Here is a 24,604-nt window from a genome sequence, read left to right as displayed (position 1 = left end):
GGGCAATCAGGCTGGCAGGCAGAGGCAGTTAGTGGTGATCAGGCTGGCGGGGGGGGGGCAGTTAGGGGTGATCAGGCAGGCAGGCAGGTGAGCAGTTAGGAGCCAGCGGTCCTGGATTGTGAGAGGGATGTCCGATGCCAGTTTAGACATCCCCCGAAGGGTCCCATATTGGAGAGGATGCAGGCTGAGCTGAGGGGACCGCCCCTCACCCCCAGTGCATGAATTTTGTGCGCCGGGCCTCTAGTTATTTAATAATAAAAAAATGACAACAAAACTCATGGGGCATCATTTCCACTTAACTTGGAGGAAACTCTGACTAAAGAACATACATTCCACTCTGTTTGATTCACAACAAAAGTAACTGATAGATAATCCTGAAATGGCAAAAGTATTTTGCCTTGAAAAAGTCATTATTGTATTCCAAAGAAAAAAAAGCTATGCAAACCATAAAAAACCAAACCATCCTATAGCATGTGTATGGAAGAATGAAAGAATAAATAAGTTGGAGAACTTCAGCATCTACCAGCATAGAGTCAAGAAGAGTAAACTAAGAATCCATAAGACATTTCAGGCTAACTAGCTATCATTTTTTTTTCACATCTTGCAGAATTCTGGAAAACACTTAAAGATGAGGGAAATGAGGCTGGTCTAACACAACTCAGAGGAGTTGGCACAGGCTGTGGTCTTAGCCTGGGTTTGGGTGGAGCTCTGCTAACTGTGTAGCCTTCTGAAAATTACTTATCCAGCCTGTGTCCCTCTTTCTTCAACTGGAAAATGGAAATAATATCTACCTCATAAAGTTTTGAAAAAGACATTAAAGAAATAACCACACAGTCTGGCATATAGTAAGCATTCCATATTCCCCCCCCCCACTCGCAATCATGCTTTAAAAAGAAAAAAAAGTATTTAAGATTTGTTTCTATTTCTAGTGAAAGTAATGGTAACATTAGAGGAACACTAAAAATGTTCAGGGACTTTTCAAAGGATAGGCTCATGGAGCTAGTCTGAATTTGGAAAGAAAGCAAGCCCTACTGGGGCAACCTTAGAAGCGATAGCCTGTGTATGGAGGATTTGAGCCTTAATAAATCCCCTATGAGGTATAATAACAAAATCTTTGTTTTTTTGCCCCCCCCCCCCTTGGTCTCAAGGAGATGCAAAATTTTAGTGCTTGTATGCACATCTTAATAAATCACACATAAGGCCTCTCCTTGTCCCCAGCTCTTCTCTATTATTTGTACCTGGAAAGAGAACCTTGTCACCATCAAGAAAATTGGTGAAGAGGGCTAATTTGCAGACATATTTCAACTTTGATCTGAAAAACTAAGATAAGTGGTGTGGCACTATACTAACACCCTTCTCAAAACAGATAACACCCACTTTTTTGGGGGGCTGATTTTATACATCCATACTATATCCTTATAGGCAAAAATTTTAAATGATATAATAATGCAACTATCAACACTTACTGAACTGGTTGGCCTGGAAAATTCTATTCAGGACCAATTATTTATCACTGTTTCCCTTAAGAGATTTAATGAAATGAATTTTATTAGAGTTGATACTAACTTCTTTTTGAAACGTCTTAAGAGAGACTTATTGATAGGACAGAAAGTGTGTTCAGTTGTGATCAAGTGTTCAAACTTTGAGTAAAGAGGCAAGTTTCCTGAGGATTTAGAAAAAGCTTTGTGGACCTTTGATCTAAATAAGTGGTCAATAACGAATCTCCATGTTTAGCGTAACCAGGTGCCATGAGCCTATCATGGTCTACTCGTGGGATGGGAACATGTAAGGCTATATTCCCAATATTGCCAAATTGCCAACATGCTGGTTCAAGTTCTGGGCTTCCCAATTCAGGTGAAATATGAACAAGGGGTTTTAGTCTGGAATAACTCAGTGTGTAGGGAAGTTAAAGGGGTTGGTGGGGAGTTGAGAAGGCTGTAGAGTGATTTCTAGTAACAGCTATCCAGGGCGTAAGGAGTTCTTACCACGAGGACAATGCACTCCTTCTCTTCTTGACCAACTGGAGAGAATCAGAGATTCCACCTGAATCAAGGTCGAGAGAGTTCAACTAAGATATAAGGAGAATTACATGAAGGTTGTTTTGAATTAACTAAAAATGTATTCATTGGATTTCCTTGTGTCTAGCACCATGCTCTTTGGGATAGCTCAGAACTTAGCATCTTTTTTTGGGCTGTGACAACACATGGAAGCATTAGTCATCATAATAACACTAGCAGTGCTTGCCAACGTATAATTGTTCAATTAGTCTAATCATGTGCCATAAAAAGTAGACTTCCCTGTTACGGGTTATTAGAAAGAGATAAAATATATTGACTGTATTTATTGGAGAAAACATCTAGGAATCCCGAGACTTGAAGTAATCCTTGGTCATGTTGGAAGGGGAATCACCAAGGAGATCACATACCCATCGTCTTCGGAAGTTTTTAAAAATAGAAACATCTGCATGAGCTGTGGGTTCTGTCTACAGGAGAACGGAGGGCCTTCATAAAGTTCCTTCTAAGTCTAACATTTTGTATGTAACCTCCAAACAGGATCAACAATAACAACACTGGGCCCATCCTCTGCCCCTTTGGACATGTTTCCACACTGATGTTTCTCTGTATCATACAAGATCTTCTCTGGGGAGTTGCTGTCCGGGCTTTGGTTAGGTGCCTGGGGATGTCTGCAGGCTTCGAGTGAGTTCCCTCTCTCATGGGGCTTTGACTGTTTGTGTTTCCCTTGAGTCACAAAGCAATGTCCTGGACACACAGACAAGGATCAGCTCTATTTGTGGCCACTGTGGAACCTGTGAAACAGCCGAGGCTTCACAGAACAGACGGAGGCCTGCGCACCTCCTAGAATAAAACCACCAGCAGAATGTTGCTCCCGGCTTTCTGTTGCTCACTTATGCTGTTTATTTCATGTCACTGTTACCAATTCCATTTTTAAAATATTTTTAAATTTATTTCAGAGAGAAAGAGTTAGGAACATCAATGGTGGGAGAGAATCATTGATCAGCTGCCTCCTGCATGCCCCCGACTGGGGATTGAGCCCTCAACCGGAGCATGTGCCTTGACCTCCTAGTTTATAGGTTGATGCTCAACCACTGAGCCACGCCAGCCAGGCAACCAATTCCTTTGTGAGGATGTGAAGAGGCTGCCTTTCTATTAGTATCACCATATTTATGCATTATTTTTGTTTTACTTCATTTTCCCCTTAAAGTATCTACTTGCTATTTTTTATTATTTTAGTTTATGTGAAACATAATCAAAGGATATTTATTAAGTATTATTATACCACAGACTCTGGGCTAGGGGCTGGAGAATAGCAGATGTGTAAAATAGTTTGAGTTCAGCAATCATTTTTGTTTCTAAATATTCCTTTTTTCAAAAAATACACACAACTAGATCCTGATAAGTCATCTAGGTAAACAAGATCTTTTATTATCCTTTATTTTTTGGCTTAATGTACTTCTGTAATGGTTTCTCCTTCTCCCCCTCCTCCCAGTTAGGTGTATTTATGCCTCTAGTTAAGAAATACACTTTTGTGTCAGTCTATGCTTCCCTTAAAAATAAAGAGATATGCTTTGCATCTGAAGGAAGCCATGTAGCCTCCCATTCCAGTAATGAAATGAGTTATGGCACAAAATAGAAGTGTTTAGTATTTTTTATGTTTATAATTGTATATTCAATCACCGTTGCAAGGAAGTGAGTGAGACCCTGGAATGCTAGGTGTGTACAAACAAATATAACACCATTTTTGTAAGCTCTGTGTTTTGATAGTTGAAAGGCATTGCTACCTTTTACCCTTTGAAAGAGTGAACTGGAGACGGTAGCTACCAGATAAAGGGGTGATGGTGTGAACAAAGAACCCTGCTTACTTCTCTGTGTCCTTTGATTAAATTGTCTTAGATATTATGCACTAAACATATTTAGGGCATCCCAGTGACATGGGTAAAGGTCAACATTGGAATTGTCCCTACCTTGGTGGGTTGACCAATAATTGTTTTTCAGTCTCAAACCATTTAAACCTGCTTCAATTTAACTCTTAATGGGTTCGGTTTTATAGCAGGAGACAAAAATAGAAGTTTGCCAATGGATTTATTGCTTGTAATTTTTAAAAAATATATTTTATTGATTTTTTTTTTTTACAGAGAGGAAGAGAGAGGGATAGAGAGTTAGAAACATCCAGGAGAGAGAAACATCAATCAGCTGCCTCTTGCACACCCCCTACTGGGGATGTGCCCGAAACCAAGGTACATGCCCTTGACCAGAATCGAACCTGGGACCCCTCAGTCCGCAGGCCGACGCTCTATCCACTGAGCCAAACCGGTTTTGGCTATTGCTTGTAATTTTTAATATCATAAAAACTTACCTCAAATATCTACTGAACATGTCTCAGTCCATGTGAGTTAAGTCAGAATCTTTAATGTCCTACAAATTCTTACTGAAGAGAATTTTTTAGTGTTGTTCAGTGGACAACCCATAATAAAAAAATTCACATCTATTATTTGATGAAGACCTGATGTTTGGCAAAAGATATCAGAAGGCTGCCAATAAGAACGGTGAGGAACATGTCCACTAAAATAATGTTTTCATGTATGCTATCCTGTACAATATATTCCCATTCGCTGTCCAGATGTCTCTCTTAAGAGTTTCTTTGTCAAGTTCCTTGTAATTGGCACCTTGAGGAAAGCTTATTAATTTTGCCACATTTTCCTGTGACCCATAATAATCTTTGTTAATTCACGACGACACCAAATTATAATGCAGTCTTTTGTTCTGCCACCATACAAATGAAGCTACAAATTAAACTTTACTATGAAATACAAGGACTTTTTCAGATTTTTAAAATTTTATTTTATTGCAGATTTTAAGTTTATGAATAAGTTGGTATTGCACACTTTATTGTGACTGAGAAATTTGTGTAATAACATTCATTGGAATAAGATTTGACCTATATTTTCGGGAAAAAGCATGATGGTAATTTTGTGATCTCTCTACTTTTTAAATTTTTAATAACTTTAATTCTTTGAGCAATTTCATGTTCACAACAAAATTGAGTGGAAAGTGCAGAGTGTTTCTATAGAGCTCCTACATCTACACCTGCACGACTTCCGCCTCGACCAACATCCCACACCAGGATGGGTGTGTTTGTTACTGTCTCTGAACCCACACTGACACATTATTACCACCTAAAGTCCATAGTTTAGATTTGGTTTCATTCTTGGTGTTTCACTACCCTAAAAATCCTCTGCGCTTTGTCCATCCCTCCCCCAACCCTTGGCGACCACCAATCTGATCTTTTTACTGTTTTCATGGTTTTGCCTTTTCCAGAAGGAATCACACAGTATGTAGTCTTTTCAGATTGTCTTCTTTCATTTACTAATATGCCTTTAAGCTTCCTCCATGTCTTTTCATGGCTTGATAGCTCATTTCTTTTTAGTGCTGAATAATATCTCATTGTCTGGTTGTATCCGTTTGTTTATTTACCTTTGTTTGCAATTCTAATTGCTATGGTACATTTTGTTCCTGTGCATGTTCTCAAGAAAAATAGCTGGATTGATTCATGTGATTCATCAAATAAAATGTAGCAACTTCCGATCTGGAATCTATTTCACCTGATATTGGGCTTGCTTTACATGTGAGGAGATTAATGAAATCACAATTTCATGATTTATGTTGACCTATCTAAGCCTTTCCCCCTCCAAATGGAATCTAAACAGAGAACGTTCTGAAGGCTCTGAGATGGGATCCCCAAATTTAGTGACTCTGTTGTGTTTTCTGTTGCTGAGCAGTGATTTAAGTGTATGTTGATAAAAAGTGCTAATTGTGTTATTACTTCTTCATGATAGAAAAAGCACCTTCTGTTACTGGTTTATATGACTTTCTCACTGCTTCCTAGAGAAAGGAAGCTTTGTGATTGTCATCATCAATTGTACGAACTAACTGAAAGTGGTATGTAAGCATCTGGCTCATAGAGCAGCTCTGAATTCTGAGTGGAGGCTGAACCATGATAATACAGAGGCTGAACGAGCAAGTGGGTGGATGTTGCAGTGATCACACTGATAACCACACTGGGTGAATGGGGAGGCCTGACAGGCAATCAATATCTGATGAACATTTTGACATTATTTACATGTGTACCGACTGTCCTTGGATTTGTAGCTGCCACAACTTGTGGAACCTGGCATTACTGCAGATGAAGGTGCGGTTGTGGAAAGAATATTCTATTAGATTAGAATTAATGAGGACTGTGTCCCAGTACCAAATCTTTCCTTAATGAGCTCTACAATGAAAGTCACGGGTTCTTCAAGCCTTCATTTGGATATCTGTCAGATAGAAATAGCGACACTTATTTCTTTTATTTTCTCCAGATTGTTGTAAGAATAAGATTCATTCATTCCTTGGTTAATATACTAAAACACTGCGTCCCCACCGTGCAGCATGACAAGGTCATAGATGGAAAAGTACTTTGCAGAATTAAGAGTTTTTGAAGACTGTAAGATATTTTATTATTTTTAAGATCAAATCATTTCTTTATGTTGCTATATCAAAGTAGTTGACACTTTAAGATCTCTGCCAATCATTGAGCTATATTCACAGAAAGTTAGTAATTTGACTAAAAGTTACATTGGGATGGTCTTTAGCCATTCCACCTCTGAGATTAGGTGCTAATTCTTTTGTTCAGATACCCAGACCACAGCTGAAAGCCCATCTTTTTGGCAGGCTTGTCAATCTTTTTGAGACTTTTCTTTTTTCTCTTTTTAGAACAATGTAATGTTGAGTACAGGGAAAGTATTCAATTAAGTAGTTGCTTTTTTTTTCTTTTCATAAAGTGGGATGTAGTATTTGGAAAGATGCCTCCCCCATCAAAAAAGGTCCTCCAATCAATGTTATTATTTTTCTTTTGAAAAATCAGGCTTCTCCATCTCTCTGATCCAGGTGACTATCCTCACCCACCTAATCCTTTTGTCCTAAATACCATTTATTATCTCCCAGAAAAAAAAGTAAAAATATATTTCCAAGGTACATCCAAGATTTCATAACAATATTTTGTGTTCATAGTACAAGATAAATCTGACTGTCTCGATTTCTTTTTTTCTCTTTTGGGTCTTCATATGGCATCCGAAACAGTTGTTCACATTCACACATTTGTGTTTCCCCATATGCATACTGTGTGCAACTCTGTTGTTTTAAAATATTTTATTGGTTTTCCGTTATATCTCAACTTTTGATGGGTGTCCTTGAAGAACTTGCATTAAAAATGTAAATGTGAATGATTCATTCATTTTGAACATATGTAAGTATTTTCGGGAGATTTCACCCTGCATGGAGCAAGCACACTGCTCTTAGCAGGGAGTGTGCTTTGTACTTCTGTTCTACTCACAGCTGGATGCTGAATATTTCTTAATGTAAGCCTGTGCCTTTTCTATGCCATGTTTATTTGGATGAGTGATTTCTATGTCCCAGACTGTCCCGAGATGTTGGTGGTTGTGAATGGTAATTTCAATAGTTTTATGGATTTCACCTACGAGGACAGTTTAGTATAACATGGTTTAGTAAAAAATCTGCTTTTTCTTTAGATGACTAAATCACTAGATGGCATTCCTGGTCAAATTCATTATTCAAGGCCAGACTTAGTTGTAAGGTAGGAGCTGCACCCAACTTCTCCCTTTGTTTCATGGACATTTTCAGACCTGGCTGCTGTCATAGTTCCTCTTCAGAGGTTTCCAGCAGAGAACCCCTAGGCCAGTGGTCGGCAAACTCATTAGTCAACAGAGCCAAATATCAACAGTACAACGATTGAAATTTCTTTTGAGAGCCAAATTTTTTAAACTTAAATCTCTTCTAATGCCACTTCTTCAAAATAGACTTGCCCAGGCCGTGGTATTTTGTGGAAGAGCCTCACTCAAGGGGCCAAAGAGCTGCATGTGGCTCGTGAGGTGGTCCAGAGGTTCAAGCAAGAAACAAAAAAACATTTTCTCCTCCAAAGTGTTGAACTCGAATTTTAGAAAGTTCTGAACATTCCATACAGGCGTCCTTATGCTTCTCACAGGATGACTTATGGGCTTATGGTGTCTCTTGCTTCGGAATGCCTCTGTAGCTGTTACCTGAACAAACAGCAATTGAATGTAATGACTCATTCCATTTCTAAAATTACATTTACTGGTGAATAATTAGTATATAGGGAAAGGTTTGGAAAAAAAATTAACTGTTACCTTTCAACCTTTTGTAATGTTCAAGGTTTCATAACAATCGTTTTGGTGTATTACCGTTGCACTGTTCAGTCTTGTGTTTTAATTGAGCAAGTCAGTGAAATATTTCATGGCGACACTGTTGTTTTAGATCACCCTTGGAAATGTGTTAGAAAATAGAAAATTGTTTACCTGTGATAAAGAATAAATTCATAATTAGAAGAATTATACTGTCTTTTTCATACAAATAATGCTTCAAGGCAGATGTTCAGTCTCACAATGATTTTGAGAGCATATTTTATACAGCCCCCAAACTATTTCTGTATTAGATATTTACATGCATGAGGATAAATTCTAATTGCTTTTTGTTTAGAACAGAAACACGGAAGAAGCATTAGTCCCAGTTTGTACAAAATGTCTGCTGCATCTGAACTCACGATAGTTCAAAACTGAAAATCATTCCAATTTTGTAAAACTGCTGCTACTGGTTTTGTCAATAAAGTTTAAGCAGATGGCTTATATGTATATGTGTGACATTTTTTATGTTAAAAAAGCTACAGTTTTGCAGTATCAACATGCAAATTTTATGAGCCCGAATGGTATTATTTTAGTATATACAAAAACCATACCAACGGCAGACGTGTATATTAGAACTACAAGCATTACATTTATGATCCAAATATCTTATTTTTGGTTTTAGGGTGCTGTAGGCTTTTATGTTGAACATGTATATACATCAATGTATATCAACTCAAATGCTCAAGTGTTGAATTTAAATTAAGAATATTGGATAAGTGAGGAGCTATAAAAATGCAAAGGTCACCCAAAATAACCAAGTTGCATCTGACGAGGAGTCTGAGAAAGCAAAACAGGTATTCCTGTAAAAAATGTAGGTAATTGCTCATCAGAGAAGCTCTTTTATGGAGCCTCTATGTGTACCCAGTTCCAATACGTTTATGGGGCTTTGATGCAGCAAAGTAGTGGTAGTGGGGCAGGGCTATTATGATCAGACACCTCCCCAGCAATGAAAGCATGGCTGATGTCCTCAAAGCAAAACACACAAAAGAAAATAGAAAACATTCTATATATGTTTCAGGGAAAACTTCTTTCCCCTTTAGGCACACTGTATTAGCAGAGGTAATTAATGCTACCTGTTCTAATAAGCCACCCCAAGTATCAGAGAGGTACCATGCAGCTTCCTTTCTTAGCATCATCTGAAGGATTGAGGACCAACCCAGAGCCTTTAAGGAATGTTTTTGCCCTGCAAGTGGAGGAGGAAAAAAGGGTCTTAGAATCAAATGCATATTTAAGGGGCCAGGCTTAGAGGTAGTCATCAGTCATCTTGACTGCTGTCCAAACTACATTGGTCAGAACTAGTCACATGGCGTCACCTATATTGAAGAAGGCTGGGGATTGTAGTTTGTATGTACAGCAAAATGAATCAGGTTGGTGAGATTCTTCTACGTAGTATCTAGCACATGTACATTTTTCTTTTTAAAGAAAAATATTTCAAGTGCTGTGGTAGTGGTGATTATTTAAAGAAAGCTTGCTGACTGCAGGCTCACTGTTGCTTAAGTTCTTGTTAACCCATGGGGGCACTGGAACATTATGGGCCGATTAAGGATTCTACTTGTTCATCCTAGTCATCTCACAGCATTTCAACACTGTTGGTGGAGTGGGTGCTGTTGCAAATAAAGACCATTTGGCTTCACATTTCTGGGCTGATAACCTGAGCAAGGTTGACCATTTCTACATGTGTATGTGCACTAGTAAATACATACATACTAGTATGTGACATGTTAAAAACACCTAAGCAAATCATTAAAAAAGTCTGAACAAGCAAAAGCAGAATATTGCAGAAGGAACAGATTTTTCAGTATGTGAATGTGGAGTAAATCATCTGCAGAACCTAAATCTTGACAAATGATTGCTACCTTCTGACATTCTTTCAACATTCCTTACATGTTTAAATAATGGACACAGCCATCTATGACTCTGGTTTTTGAAGTCTTTTGTAGTAATTAAAAAAAAATGTAACCATCCTGAGTAACATTTTATTGATGAATCAAGTCACATTTTATGTCTTGTAAATTTTAGTCTCTCTTTATAGTTTCCCTAGGGTTTCTCCAGGGATATTCAGAGACATGACTCAAGAGGAAGATTGGCTGACAACTCAGAGCTCTGATGAATTTTAATGTTCATTCTACTACATAATAAAACATCTCATTCTTTTCAGCAAACAGATAAGGCGCAGGAGACAGGATTAGCATCACATCTGTGGTTGTCTTATGGAGGGCAGAATAGAATTTAGATGAAGTCTAAGGTGGATTGTATAATATTTTAATATTTAATTTTAAAATCTGAAATTGTTTAGTGAGAGATTTGCTCTAATCACTTGCCCGGAGAATTGAAGAATTTAAAAATTAAATCTGTAAACATAAATAGTCCAGTAAAGATTAAACTCTTATACCGGTGTTCTATTTCTGGTTTTGCACCAAGCAACTCTGTGATCTTGAGATTACCTTGACCTTTCCTTCAAGTCTTCCAACATCTGTTATTTTTCTTGAGGTAGTCCCAGATGAAGAGGGGATTTGGCAATTATTTGGTGCGTTATATTAACAACAGAAAAGGATATATCCTGATTTATTCTGATAAAGTAGGTCATAATGGACAAGTTCATGAGCCATTCCCCAAATAGATGCCTTTTTTTCCCTCCATAAAGATACAGCATGTGATGATTCAGGCTGCTTTTCACCTGAGGGAGAAAAGCATTTTAAGGAAAGATGAAGCATTTCAGCTCAGGGGACTCACACCTGCTTTGGAGGACAAAGAAGAAAATTAGGAAAATATATAAAGAACTTTTAGGTTGTTTCCTAATATATTAAAATCCAGGTAGCAACCTTTATAAGATGCTATGAAAAGGTAAACATATTGCTGTGTCTATGCAGTATCTCATTAAGGGCAGAAAACAATCTACACTAATAAAAGAGAAACATGCAAATTGACTGTACCTCCCCGATGCCCACCAGCCAATCAGGAGTGAGTATGCAAATTAACCCAACAAAGGTGGCGGGGCGGGGCGGGATGCCTGCTATGAGGAGGAGGGTGGGGGGCTGAGGGAGCTACAGGAATGGTGCTCCAGCTGGAGTGGAGAAGACTGAAGGCTCCAGCAGGAGCTAAGATGGAAGGCAGCGGCCAGAGTGAAGGCCTGGGTCCCGGGTGCCGGAGGAAAGCCAGGGGAAGGAAGGCCTATTGCATGAATCTTTGTGCAACAGGCCTCTAGTTTTCTATGTAATAGGCTTTCCCTCTTCTACTTGATTAACTAAAAGGGCAGCAAGTAGCTGCTGCCCTTGTGGCTTGTATAAGTTCACTAACTGATAGCTACATAGCTCAGGTGTAAACAGGGACATGGGCCAGGCAGAGTGGCTCCATGCATTCAGATGTGCTCTTGATTACCTTTGATGGACCAGGCACTGTGAGCTAGGTGCTAGGGACAGCGTGGAACTGCCTTAATAGTCACCAGGGAGGTGCCTATTGTGAAACGGGATCAGTAGGATGATTTGGGAATATAATTAGGAGACTAATCTCATCAGTGGGAGGCTGCAAGGGGAAGAAAGCCACTCTGAGGAAGTGGTATTTAAGCAGAGACTTGAAGGCTGAGTAGGAGTAAGCTAGGTAAAAGGGAGGCCTCTTAAGAGAAACAGCATGTACAAAATACCTGAGACAAATCAGAACCTCCCACATTCAAAGAAACTGAAAAAAAGTCCAGAGCGACTAGACCTTGAAGAGCCAGGGGGAAAGAATTGGGGCTAACAAGCTGTTGACTCTAAGGTTTGTTGTGTTAGGCTGGTCCTGGGTGCCTGAGGGAGTAGGGGCCCCTGGGAGGAGCAGGGTACTGTGTAGTGTCTTTCGTTTTTCGGAATGTCTGCCATTGCAGGAGTCAACCTGAGACTGCACAGCAGCGCTAGTCTGACTCCAAAGACAGCAGCTTTTCATTTTAATTCATTCCCAGTGGTGCCCTCTTCCTTCCAGGCCTTGGCCTGACCTTATAGGGAACCAGGGAAACGGTTTATCTTCTTCAATGAGATTCCCCCCTGAGGATAGCTTTGGGAAATATTTTCCTGCTAGGTTTGTCATTTTCCTGTCTTTAATTTGGCTTGCTGGCTTCCCAAATTTGCCTACTCTGATGGTCTCCTTCTCCTCTCCACCCACGAACAACAACCCCATTGAACAACAACAAAAAGCAGCGGTAAAAAAATAAAAATACCACTTGAATGAGATATCAGAGACAATAAAATCTTTTAAGTGAATTTATACTAAAGTGTAAATGACTGAAACACCCATAACTTCTCCAGTCTTCTTTGTGAAAAGTACCTTTTGTGTATTTTTATTTTAAAGAAGTCTGCATATAAGCCTGAGTTTTCATTGGCCATCCGATGAAAACGAAGACTAACTGTGTAAAGGAAGTCTTTTAGACCAAGGGGGATATTTTTTCTGAAAACTTTGACACTATGACTGTGGTCAGCCACAGACAACATTAAAAGGAATTAGACTCTGTTATGATCTTTATGGATCAGTTAATAGTTCGCTCAGACACAAATAGGAACACTCTGGAGAGGAGAGTCCCAGAAGATAGAAGAAGATCTTAGGCTCTTCATCCCACATGCCTCACCCAGCTCACACGCACCACTCCTCCACCTCTCCCCTTGCCAGGGACCTGCCCGGGGGCAGAGGAGCATCTAGTGGAAGTCTCAGTGTCTAAAAAGCACTGTCTACGTCCTGTTGCTTCCTCAGCCGCTGAAAGTGCTGTCCTGCTGTGATCACAAACCCGACCCCCACAGGGCACACCGACAGAGGGTAGGAAGGTGTTTCCAGATCCCACCCCGCCCCCAGCTAGGGCCCACGGAGAACCGCCTGCCCTGGGAGCGCAGGCACGGCCGGCCCCCATCGCCCGCTCAGGCCTGCGGGAGCTCATCCAGAGGAAGCCCGGCGCGGGCGGCCGCAGCGCTCACGCACCCCAGGTCCCGCCCGCTCTCCTGGACCCAACTTAGGCCAAAGAGGACCTTCCCTGGGTGGGACTCCGTTCGCCGCCCTTCTTCGTCCCAGCTCTCAAACCTCGCTCCTACAGCCTCCGCCGGTTGCACCCGACCTACAGGAAAGTTGCTCCTGAGCGGTTGGAGGGGCGTCATCGCCTCCTAGCAACGCTCCTAGCAACCGGGTAACATCTGCTCCCTCTGGTCCAATGCGAGCCGAGAACAGCTGCGCGCCCGCCTCGCGTTCCGAACCAGAGCGAGAGGCGCTTCGGAGACGGGAGGGACGGACCTGCGGGAGCCAGGGCTGCGGGCCGAGCTGCAGTTGCTGCCGCCGCCGCCGCCGCCGCTGTCCGCGCCCGTCTGAAGAGTGACAGCCGCAAAGGCAGGGAGCGCCGGACCCCGCGCCTGTACGAAACAAGTGCACTGCACGCGCCCGTCTCACGGTGAGTGGACCCAGCTCCCCAGGTAGGTGTGGACTCTCCCAGCCCCGTGCCTTCCCTGGAGGCTCAGAAAAGACTCCTTTCCTTGCGGGTGAGGGTAGGCAGGTGTTTGGAGATCCCACCCCGCCCCCAGCCCCTTGGAAAGTGGTCAGCTGGTTGCCCCAAATATCCTGGCTCAATAATAACGATAAAGGAGAAATAATCTTGGAGTTGGTTCTTGAGGATGCCCCTGCCCGTCGCTGTTAGGTGTGTGTTCGGAAGTTTTCAGTCCCTGCTCTCCCTTGGACTTCGCTGCCTCTGTGCCTCCGCGGGGCTGGAAGCAGCGATCGCTCACAGGAAGCCTGCGGTGCAGGCGAAAAACGACACCCGTGTCGTCTCCGCTAATGGAATCGGCACGTACCGGGGAGCAACATCTTTTTAGGTCCTGCTCTGGAAAGGGTCCATTTGGCCGGGAGCAGCCCTTCCCTGTTCCTCAACCTCCTGAAAAGTAACCATAGTAACTCACCTCTCGTTTGATGGGATCCTCCTCATTGGCTGCCTGTCTGCCTTTGGAAAGCTCATCTCTCTAAATATAGAAGATGATGAGATCTGTAAGCCTACATCTAGGTAGAAAAGGGGGCAGTTAAACATGCCCTTTAAAGAAAAGGACCAGTTAGCTATTTCAGAGCTCGTGAGAAATAGCGTGTATTCCAGAGAACGATTGAATTGGTGTGTTTTGAGTTAACTGCTGGATTCTTACTTTAGAGGAAATATTTTCTGAAATTATACAAATCCTAGCATTTAAAAACAGAGTATATCTCTCTGACTGAGTTTAAAAAAAACAACAACACCACATTAACCTACTGGTAATCTCCCAGTAAATAACAGGTGAGATCAGTTATTCAGTTATTTCCACATTTCCTAGGATAGTTAAGATTCCTCATGTTTGAGATTAAATTTGGAGAAAATGAAATTAATAGTGTCTTCAAAGGCTTATCTGTTTATCTCTCTGGTCCAGATCAAACCCTGCCCCCTCCCCCCACCTCAAAGATCTTAGTGTCCTCCTACTAAGTGCGTTCACCTGACTTGATAACCAGTTCAAAGTCAGTGTCGTGCTGACGTTTCCCATATTATTTGTGTCTGTCTCCTTGTTTCGAAACCTCAGGTGACCATTCATTCATGAGCCAGAGGCTGTGAGAAATGCTTGCTGTGCAAAGGAGAACTCTCACCAGATTTCCTGAAGCTGTCCTAGAAATACACTTTTCGGACTGATTCAGCATTACCAGGTAACCACGGCTTTACAGACACTGCTGTTTAAATATGTATCCAGAGAAACGAATGCTAATGTAGCATTCCCGTAACTTACAGGATCAATCTAAGGGGCTGCTTCTGTAGATGGCTGCTGGGTAGAAGTCCACAGAGGGTTTCTGTAGACAGCACGTCGGTGGGCTGGCAGAGCTTTCTCTCTGAGACCCCTGTGAACAGGGTGGGCCAAATGAGGCAGCCTGGCTCGGGGAACATGTCAAGCGGAAGCCCGCTCTGCACACTGGTGCATGTCTGAGTGAAGGCAATGAAAAGGACTCTCTAAGTTGCAAACAGAGATTGTGGCGATGTTTTAAATTTAATTTGCATGAAGGTCATGATGATACAAACCCATCAGTGTTAAGCATTTAAACTCAATTTTCAAGACTGAATACAGTCTTTTAATGAGTGCTCAGCCCTCCAGCGTTGTGTAACTTTCACATGCACGGAGCTATCCATGTGTACTTCCTGTAGGTAACCAGCCTAGCAAATTGTGATCAAATTCATGAAAATGTACCACGCTGCCTCTCTTCCCTTTGTAAAAATACATAATTGAACAATTTTACTCAGAAACCTGTTTGAAAATTTATTCTGTTCGGTTGTTGTATAGTGTTTATTTAAGTGTAGTTGGTATACCATTTTCTATCAGTTATGCTAGCATAGTGTTTAAGAGTATCATGAGGCTTTGAAAATACTGGTCTCCATAGTCATTGAAATATTTGTGGTTTAGTGGTTTTAAGCATTAAAGATGACCATTTGAACCATCACAAATGTTGGTTTCAATTAGCCTGTAGTACTGCCCACCCTTTTTTTCTTTCTCCATCACAATTACTACATTTTATGGTGAAAAACAAATCTAAGGATACCCAAAAGACTTACTGTCATTCTTCCAGGCGATGTGGATAGAGATCTAGTCATACTATCAACCTGAGGAAAGTTTGAGTACAGCAGCCACAGTATTGGTTCCTGTACATGCCTTAGTCTTGTGTTTTAGTAATTTATACACATCCTATTTTTTATGTAATATGCATAGGAGTTTAAAATAATTCAGTGCCTTTAATTATTGAATGAGTCTGCCCTTTCGTGAAGACCACTGCCACAATCAAAAAGGTCAAGTAAAAGAGGCTCTTAAGTTTTCATTATGATTTTATCCTGAATGTATAATGTGCAGAATATATGCTGTGTACCTCTGGAGAACAGATCTGCTTAAAATCATTCACCAGAAAATGTTATCATGGTATTTAGCTTTAAACAAATTAAATAGTACCATTATAATATACGTATTTAATCCTAGAGACATTCGTCAGAGTGTGAAAAACAATTCTCACCAATTTACAGTTAAGGATGTAGTCACCCTCCTCAATAGGAATACCAGCTGTAATTGAACATATAAAGAGGGGTATAAAGAGGGGGGTGTATTTTGGTCTATAAGGCTCAGATAAAGCTGAGATCATTCAGGTTAAAATGGAAACCAAGTCCTAATTTCATGTTTTTCCAACTCTTGTTGGAAGTTTTTAGGTGTTGATGAACATTCCACGTTCGGTTTTATGTCATGGTACTTTCATGAGATTAAGAAGATGCTGTGTAATGTGGAGGAAAGTGGAAAGGTTTGATGAAGATGCTGGGGTTTCTTGCCTCCATATCTGGGCTCTCCACTGAGGACTCAGGCCAGCTGGCTTCAGCTATCAAAACACTGACTTCCCAACAATAGGTCTAAACCTAAGGCACAGGCCAGTTCTCATTGCTCTATTTGTTAAAGCGATATGCTTCAGAAACCCAGAAAAGGGTGAAATTAGAAGAATTTCAGAAGCAGAGGTGTAAATGGACTATAATCATTCAGCACTAAAACTGAGGCAGAAACACAGGTTCCGGGTTAGGGGAAGCCAATCCTTGTCAAGCTCCCATCCCCACACCTTATTTTTAATAAGTTATCTGTCTAAATAGTATCTATGCGTTCCTTCAGTGCAGCCCCTTTTTAGTCTAACACCATTCTCTTTTAATTTTTTTCTGATTAAATTTTTACAAACAGGCAAATAACAGAGCCCTCTAGTTTACGGCGCTAATCCTCAGTGGGGGTGGTGGGAGGATATTATTGAAACGCACAAGGGTTGGCTGGTGTTATGTTCAGTACTGTAATATAGCTTTATATTTAGAATAAAAAACTTTTTCACATTATAAATTATTGACTGTAAAGTGCACAGAAAGTCTACTTGGTAGGCAGAGATCCAAGTGTCTTCTAAATACCATTGATGCTTAGAAGGGGACAAGGGACAGGTTCGAAGCTGGAACTTCTCCTCTGTGGTGGTGTATAAGCGTATGTTTTCTTTTAAAAATGATTATCAAAAGGGAGCGTGGATCAGAAATATCACGGAAAGCGGGGGTATTGCAAAGAGAAGCAGGACTCAGAAGCCTAGCCTCACTTCTGCCCCCCTGTGGTACTTGTTTCATCACTTCATGGCTCAGGTTCTCTACCTGTAACGTGGGAGATAGACCAACTCTTATTAAATCAGGTGGAGCGCGTGAGCTTGAACACAGTGCAGTTTAATGAAGCACCTTTAGCTCCTTAGAAGACAGGCTCCTTGTGAAGGAAGAACGTTTTGCCACTAGAGCAGCTCCAGGTGGTGACACAGATCAGGCACCATGTGAGTGAGGGCAGAGAACCACCCAACTCCAGAGCAAATTCTCAAATTCTGAGTGAGGAAAGTTGTTCACGAGTCATTACACCTTTTGTTTTTCTACAAACCCTTTGGGATACCTGGCTAAATGTTTCGGGTGCTGTAACCCAACCTGATGGTGGTATCAAAGTGGAAGATGATATAGATGACATAAATCAGATACTTTTCAAAAGACCACCTACCTGCTGAGTGTATATTAGGGATTACAACCGTCCTCTCTGAGCAGCAGACCCGGGCATCTGAGGCAGCTATAGCCTCTCCATAGACATTAGTGGGAAGATATTTCCTGGGACCTATAGATAGCTGTGTGGTTGCTTTACTAATTTTCTTTCTTAGTCCCACTTTCCAAAGCGAAAGGTGGAGTGGAAGGGAGGATCATCTTCAAAACAAGGAATGCACTTCTGAGGGGTGGTGAACCACAAAGTTTCCCCGGGCAACCTACAGCTCTTGGTCTCTCTCAGGACTAGGGCCCGATCATGGCAGCAGTTAGGCTTTGTGCCGCATCTAAGGTACCTTCATAGCGACATGGATGGTCACCTCCCACGGAATGCTCTTCTCGTTGGTTCCAAGGCCATCACCAGGGAACAAGATAGATTTGTGGAATCGGCAGTGTTTCACTTAATATCCTGTGCCTGTAACTGGGGCGGTCCCAAATGCTGCTGGTCTCTTGAGAAACCCTTCTAACGCACTGGCTGTCCGTCCCCCAGTGACAGTTCCGATGAAAGTCTTCCAGGAGCCACAGCTGGTTGGTCATTTTGAACTGTCAGGAGAGTCAGTCTTGTGCTTGGGGTAGGTGATCCATTCGATGAAAGAGATTGTCCCATTGATTCAGAGCTCAAAACTGGCACTGAGTTCTGCTCCGATACAACACAGTTCACAGAAGGGTGCCAGGCAAAGGCTGGTGAGGGAGACGATTGAGGCAATATCGCTAAATATCAACAAGACTGGAGGTCCACAGAGGGCACAGCATGACAGCTTTGGATGTTGCCCTGGTCTACCTTCCTGAACACACTCAGGAATGTTTCATGCACCCTGTGCTTAACACTAAAGGGAGGACAGATGTCCCATAGATGACACAGTGCTGCTGAGTAGGGTATATGTATGACTTCAAAAACCAGAGAACAAATAATAATACCTAACGTTTATGGACCGAAAAATATGTGGATATGCAACAGGCACTTGAGTATGTGCTTTTGAAACATCATCTCGTTTAACTTGCATGCAACTCCCCGTGAGTTTGGTATTTCATTGGTGGGGAAACTCAGGCTCTTTGAGGTTAAGCAAATGTTGCCCAAAGTCACGAAGCACAAATATTGTAGAGCTGGGATTTGAACTAGGCCTGTGGACCAGTACTGGAAAGTTGTGCTGAAGCACATATTTTAAGTCTGCAGCAAGATTACAGAATATGGCCAACAGTGACAGATGAAATAGCTCTTTCTAAACAAAAGTGGTCATGGCCCTTCAAGCAGGATGGCTGGTAGCTTTGCCACCAGATACGTGTAGGTCTGCCTACACTTTTTGTTGTTAACCCTCACTGGAGGATATTTTTTCCATTGCTTTTCAGAGAGATTGGAAAGGAGGGAGGGAGGAGGAGAGAGACAGAGGACAGAGAGAAGGCAACATCGATGTGAGAGAGACACATTGATTGATTGCATCCCACACATGTCCAAAGCAGGGCCAGGGATCAAACCTGCAACCCAGGTACCTGCCCTTGACTGGGAATCGATGCTCTAACTGCTGCTGAGTAGGATATATGAACTACTGAGGGCGAGGCATGTACTTTCTGAGGCTCATGCCAGGCTAACACCACATAAAGGGAAATCAATGGGAGACTGGAAGCAGAGGCCCTTGAGTTGTCTGTAGCATGAGTCAGTGAGTCAGTTGTTGATCTGAGACGAGAACCCACCTATTCTCCCCATGGATGAGACTCTTCTTTTGTCTGTGGCTACAGATGCACACATCTAATGGGATGGTCTGGACGCTGGTTTTGCAGTGTATTGATTGCATGAAAATGAAAAAGCCTACCAAAATTCAAATATGTTAAACTCATCACTTCATCATCTCTCAGGCTTTTCACAGTCCTGGACAAAGAACAGGTCACGATGACAGGAGTTGTTCTTTTATCATTGTCTGTTCTTTCAAAGTGTTTGTAAATTAATTTGCTGATGATCTTTCCTTAATGTACTGCCCTGGGCCGCGCACCAAATGAAATCACTTGTACAATAATAGGGTTTCAGTTGTCTGGAGGCAGAAGCAGAACAATAAGAAAGCATTTGAGCAATCGTTTGTAATTACATTTTAAACATTTATTTAAAGAAATAAGTACAAATTGTACTGCCAGAACTCCAATGACGGGATGGTCATTCTGTTCCGTGATTCTTAATGTGTTGCTTGTTGAAGTTTTACACCATGAAATACACTGAGCCCAGCAGAGATTTCGTGTGTCCGAAGGAAACAATTGGAATATTCAAGCCAGCATTCGCCATTTTAACCCCCAGAGATAAATGTAGGCTCAGCCTAATTCAGTTTTATGACTTAGGTGCTGTTCTCAGAGCTCACGACACTGTCTAGGAAGACAAAGTCATTTTACTTTTTCTTGTCTATTTCATCAGCTTCATTTGAATTACAGGCTGGGCAGAGTTTGCCTTTTTAGTTGCAGGAGACTTATACATACAGATTTACACATATACATACAGATTTACACATGTTGGCGGGGTTATAGCAGGCACACTTCTTTGGATATTTGGAGTAACTTGAACTCTCCAAATGACTGTGTGGATGTTTCAAAAATATTTCCTTTACCCCAAATAAATGACCAGAGGCACTAAATCAAGAAATATTTGCTCAGAGCCTTTATAGTACCTGTACTATATTTTTAAACATGACTGTTTGAAATATTCCTTTGCAGTCTTTTACCTCTCTAATTATAACCTAGTATCTCCGGGAGGCAGGGTGATGGAAAGAGTCTCAGAGTCAGAGCTGGGAGGCCAGGCTGGGATTTGCTTCTGTGGGCTAGATCTGTCCTTATGGGCACTAATAAGAGCTAGGATTTATTGAGTACTTACTGTATACTAGGCACAGTGCCAGCCTCTGGCCATGAATTATTTCAGCGCTCCTATGAGCCAGTATTATTTCTATCCCCACTTTGCAAATGAGATTCGTGGAGTTGATGTAATTCTCTCAAGGTCACACAACTAAGAAGCAGCAGAGCGGAAATTCAAACCCACTTCCATCTGACTTCAAAACCCAAACTCTCAGCGGACAACAGACTGTAAATCATTGAACTGCTCTGGGCCACAGTTTCCTCATCTACAGACTTTGGAGGCTGAACCAGGTGATCAGATAATAGTTTCCAGGTCTGAATTGCTGAGTTCCAGTTCAGCCAAGAAAACAGATGTAGCTACTTATGTTTGCTGTATATTTTAGTCTCAAAGTGGCTGAGAGCATCCTCCAACATTTGATGCTGAAAACATTGCAAGTAGCTAAACAGCCTGTAAGGAGGTAATTGTCAAACTGATACCAGCTGGGAAAGCTTTTCAGCATTTCAACAACCCATGGGGGTGTTTTTTAAGAGCAGTAAACTAAGTTGCTAAGTGTGTTTGTTGCCCATGGAGCTGAGACACCACTCTAGTCCCCTGAGAATTTACTCTGTATCTTCAGGGTCTGCAACATTCATAATCTTAGGCTGACTGCTTGAATACAGCCAGACAGAATCTTTATGAACCTTAGAGACATTTGGTATATTTTTTGGCCTAAATAAAAATACCTTCCCCAGAGCGTTACTTGCTGTATTTGACATTTGGTTCTCCAAGTTGCCACCTGCCCTTCCTTGTATCATTCATTCAAAGGTTTTTAACTGATCATAAATGCTGTAGACATTGCGTTACTTTGGAAAATAAAACGAGCAGACATTTAAAGATAGGTACATATTATATTTATAATGTTTTCCTTATGGTAAAGTCACTCTTCTCATTTCCAAGTCTTTCTTCATCCTGCACTACTCTATAGCAATTCATTGGACCTTATTTTAAGAAATCAGCGACTTCTCCAGTTGTAATGCGAATAACAGCCATTGATACTTCTTAATGTGAGCCTAGGAATTTATGTTGAAAAGTGACATCATTCACTAGTTAAAATGCCGTCTGGCTTTGTTCATGATGCTAAATGCAGTCTGGCTTTGTTCATGATGCTAAAGCATCTAAGCCAATATAGCCAATGTTGCAATAGCAACAACAACAAAAATCAATCAAGCTGATTGCTTGGCATTCTGATGATAAGGCAATCGGCTGATTGGCTCAATGTTCTGTTTTTTCAACTTGCTGTTGTAGTGCTCCTCCCGAGTTTGCCTAAGAGGCTTTAACACAGAGGCTCTAAAAAAACGTGGCCCTCAACATCATCTGGAAAATTGTTACAAATGTATATTCTCTGCTCCCAGCCCAGACCTACTGAGTTAGAAACTCTGGGGGCAGAGGCCCCAGCAATTCATGTTTCAAGGAGATCTCCCATGGTGCTGATGCTGGCTAACGTTTGAGAACCACTGTGGCATCAACTAGTTAAGCCATTTAAAAAGATGTCAGTCTCATGAATCGATTGTCACCACGGGAGGTCCCAAAGTTTCACCTAATTATTTGATTAAATCCGTTGAAAATACACCAAAGAAAATGTTTACTAAAAATCAGCTCCTGGGAAAAGTGCTTTCAAAGATGCTTCCTTTGTTTTCAATGTAATCAATTTTGTTCTTTTGTTCTAACCTTTTAAAATCTGTAAAAACTCCATATAAGCCGAGTTTTGCTGATTGAATTCAAAGATTGTATACGGTAGCAATTATTGTCTTTGCGTAGATTGTAAGTGATCATTACACATTTGTCTCTTTTTATGTCAGACACACCAGTGGTTTAAAATTTTTGTTGTCCTTGTAAGACATGCTAACTCTATTTAAAGGCTCTCTTGGGTTTATAACCCATTGTGAGGCACAGACTACTTGGAGTGCTTAAAGTGTGATTTTTGTAGCTTTTCCTACCGATTTAGAAAAATCACTCAGCTACAAAAAGATGCAGGAAGCATTTATACAGATGCATCGAGTTGGGGGAAAACTAGAAGGAGCAGGTTCTTGAAGAACACATTTTTAATATTTATGAGTTAAAAAATGTAGGATGTTAGAGGAAAAACATCAAATGTCTGAACCAAAAATTTACTTAACACTTTAATAAACTATTCATTTTGAGAAGCAAATGATTTCAACACCTGGAAATATTTGAGATTAAAACAGACAATGGTTAAACATGAACTTTTTTTTTTCCCTGGTCTGGCCTCTGAGGTTGAGTGCTGAACAGGACTCAGTAATTTGTAGTCTAAATTCATTCACTGCATTCACTAGGAAGCTCCTTGCCTCTTGCTTTTAAGGTCGAGCTTGCTTCTTTTCTGTGATATGAGCACCACCTAGAGTAGACACTAGGAACTTCCTTTAAACCAAACCATCTCTTTTCTGAAAATCTGCTCTCAGAACACTGGCCTTCCTTAGGTAAGCCAGAATCCTCAATAGCAATAGTATTTCAAAGGAGAGAACAAAGATTTTCATTTTCAGATATTACACCAAGGTCAAGTTTGCTAGTCGGAATGTTATTTAAACCTTTCATGATGATTAACTCTTTAAGACAGGCATTATGAGGATGGTGATATACCATCACCATATCATAGGCTTTATCTATAGGCAGACACAATTATTTCTTTAAAGTGTAATTGGGTCACCAGCCAATTTTACACCAGCTTGATTAACCCAGAAGCATTAAATTACCTCTGTAAATTAGGCAGTTTAAATAAAAGAATGATGAAAATAACATCTTGGTTCATTACATTCTGTGAATCAAATTGGGTATGTTTCGGCATTAAATGGCATGAAAAGAAATAGAGGATTGGTAAGTATTTTATTTTCAAGTGGATGCTTAAGGAGATAACTATAATTCTGCAACCTGAACACCGATTCTGGGTCTGAATAGTGGCATTTCCACCACAGGGCAATGCCCCTGGCTGCTTTAACCAAGCTGCTTAGTAAGTGAAGACAGAATGCCATTTTCCAGGGTCCCCTGTTCCTTTTTACTCCTAGCACTTTTGTGGTAAAATACCCTTTGTCACAAAAATCTGACTTTTCTCCAATTGTTTTGTTTTGTTTAGCTTATCCAACCAAAGTATTAACACACACATTAACAACGTCGAAAGTAGCCTACTTTAAGAGGAAATATGCAGAAGAAGAAGATTTACATCAAGATTACCATGGGTATTTTCCAAAAGTAAGGGTTCACCTGTTTTTCATTCTTTCATTTTTATGACGCGGCCAGAAGCTAGCTCTGGCTTTCGTGTCTCTAAGGCAAGTAGCTTTAACGATGTGCTTGCCTTCCAGCACTTGATATTGCCCGAAGACAGGACCTGCATACTCAAACTGTCTCTGGAGAAGCTCAGGTTTCTTGAAGACCCAGAAACCTACTTGAGAAGGTCTGTGTTAATTAACAATTTGCTGAGGAAGATCCACCTGGAGACGGAGAAGGAGAGCTATGAATACTTTAAAGGGGCTCCCTGCTATAAGACTGCTTATTCTGATGCAAGAAAACGGCTGAAGTTTATGGTACAGGAATGCTGTTCTCAGTCTCTCTATTACGAAGAGCTGCATTCGTATCATATTGTGCCTTATGCTTCGGAAAATGCCATTTACGGGATGGGCTACACTAGCAGCCACTTGGAGCAGAATTCTCAGTTGCTTATTTATAAAATGAATTAAAGTGACTGTTAAGTCCATCGATACTTTGTTTCTAAATGCCTGAACTGTTTATAGTGAAGATGTGAACGTAAGGCACTTGAGATCCAAGATGAGATGCATGCTAAACCGATCGGAGAGAACTCTGGTTGTTACTCAGCAGTCCTTAGTATCACCAAGTCAAATTGGAAATAGGTCCACCCATTATTAAGTGGCGAGTAAGTGCTTTA

The 24,604-nt window shown here is 41.0% G+C and overlaps 1 long non-coding RNA gene across 1 annotated transcript; it reads left to right on the top strand.

Annotated features, from left to right (window-relative positions):
- Positions 1-13,520: 13,520 nt before the first annotated feature.
- Positions 13,521-24,419, top strand: LOC114230616 (uncharacterized). The gene is made up of 4 exons (XR_003616544.2): positions 13,521-13,673; positions 14,815-14,935; positions 23,798-23,913; positions 24,024-24,419. It is a non-coding gene; the product is annotated as an uncharacterized LOC114230616 (long non-coding RNA).
- Positions 24,420-24,604: the final 185 nt, after the last annotated feature.

The sequence above is a fragment of the Eptesicus fuscus genome, chromosome 5 (assembly GCF_027574615.1).
Source record: "Eptesicus fuscus isolate TK198812 chromosome 5, DD_ASM_mEF_20220401, whole genome shotgun sequence".
Classification (NCBI taxonomy): domain Eukaryota; kingdom Metazoa; phylum Chordata; class Mammalia; order Chiroptera; family Vespertilionidae; genus Eptesicus; species Eptesicus fuscus.
This window is presented reverse-complemented; position numbering and strand designations above follow the sequence as displayed.